This window comes from Athene cunicularia (genome assembly GCF_003259725.1).
Source record: "Athene cunicularia isolate RWA chromosome 7 unlocalized genomic scaffold, athCun1 chr7_part1, whole genome shotgun sequence".
Lineage (NCBI taxonomy): Eukaryota > Metazoa > Chordata > Aves > Strigiformes > Strigidae > Athene > Athene cunicularia.
In genome coordinates this window covers 12,165,772-12,167,260 of record NW_020799107.1, presented here as the reverse complement: position 1 = coordinate 12,167,260, position 1,489 = coordinate 12,165,772, and the positions used below count along the sequence as shown (strand labels likewise).

At 51.9% G+C, this 1,489-nt stretch overlaps 1 protein-coding gene across 1 annotated transcript in view; it reads right to left on the bottom strand.

Annotated features, from left to right (window-relative positions):
* Window positions 1–167, bottom strand: part of ITGB2 (integrin subunit beta 2) — a 15,124-nt gene extending 14,957 nt beyond the window's left edge. Inside the window, exon 1 of the mRNA XM_026853070.1 lies at window positions 53–167. The gene's annotated coding sequence lies outside the window, so the exon portion shown is untranslated. The remainder of the gene's footprint in view (window positions 1–52) is intronic.
* Between the last annotated feature and the right edge of the window lie 1,322 nt (window positions 168–1,489).

Genomic DNA, 1,489 nt, shown 5'->3' with positions numbered 1-1,489 from the left:
CCCTCCCAGAAAGGAGGAACAAAAGCAAAGAAAATGGAAATGCTGTACTTGCCTTGTATCAAGCCTTTCCTCTGTCCAGTGCTTGGGCTGGGATGAGGATGGTCTCAGCTTCTTAAGCTTGGCTGGGAAAAGCAGGCGGGCATCAGGAGCTTTGTGACGCACCCCAATCCTTCCTTCCTATTTCTGTCTTACAGGCGGCTGGGGCAGAAAGGAGGAAGTCAGAGCACTGGCTGTGGGAGGGCGTGTTCCCCCAAAAAAACTCAACCATCCCCACTTGTGTTCCCTGCAGGACTGGAGTGATCTCCTCCCTGGGCTACACCAGGGGGGCTGCAGCCCTCCCTCTGCACCCCAGAAAGCAGCCCTACCCAAAACTTGCCCTTTTTTCTCCACTTTTTAACCTTTCACAGCAGTGCTGAGGGCCAGTCCAGTCCCCCAGCTGGTAGTGGGGAAAACTGGTTCCATTGGAAGCTACCAGTAGCCCTGGGGGTGGAGAAGACAGGGAGCTGGCTCCCCTCAGACTCTGGGTTGGACTCTGAAATTTTTATGTTGGGGCTCGCTGCTGGGGTAGCGAGGCCTCCTTGCTTGGTGGAGGATGCCAGTGCTGTTCTTGCTGTGGTGCAGATCAGGGCTGTGTGGCTTTTCTTAAGCAGCTTTCAAATTTTGTTGTGAAGGCTGCAATAACTCCTCCCAATGCACCCACAACAGTATTTCCCTGAGCAGAGAGGAACCGGCTCCTGGCAACGATCTCTTAACCTCTTTAGGGCCCTAACATAAAACCAAAAAGAGGTCGTTTAGAAAATGTAGAGGATTGTAGATTTTTATAAAGGTCATTAATGCGAAGTTTTTGTTAATTGCTTTGTAGGTTCCCTTCCAGCAAGGTAACGTTGAGTGACCGCGATACATTATAAGGCACCAATGCATTTCACCTGCTGCTGTCTTACAGTGATGGAACTGGGTTTATTTTTGCAGCAAGCAAAGAGAATCGCAATGCTAGTAGCAAATCTTTGAGCACTAGATGAATGCTCCATAGGTTAGTGTTATTAAAGAAGACAACAGAGCTCTGGTGCAGAGTGTAGTGAGAAAGAGTTGTAGCAGTGCTTGCAGGGGGATGGGAGCATCAGAACAGCTATTGCCTGGCTGGAGCAGGATCCAGAGAGGATGGAGCCCCAGGACAACCCTGCTGGGAGCTGGAGTACCCACCCCAGCTTGCTCGGAAAGAGCGAGTGGCTGCAGCTGGGTGCCGCAGAGCAGCCCCCAGCCCTGGAGCGGGTGGGCTGCGGTGTGTGAAGCTGGTGGGGCTTCCTGCCGGCATTGCTGGTGGCAGATCTGGGGGAAGGAAGTGTGCTCAAGTGAGATGAGCTGTCGTAATTTTTCCTTTTGTATTGCATAAGGCCTTTGTTGGGCTGCTCTTTTCTCTTCAATTATTCCATGGGGTTTGTCAAAGCACTCTGCTCCTGCTGACAAAAGGTGGAGGGAAGGGGGCGGGAGA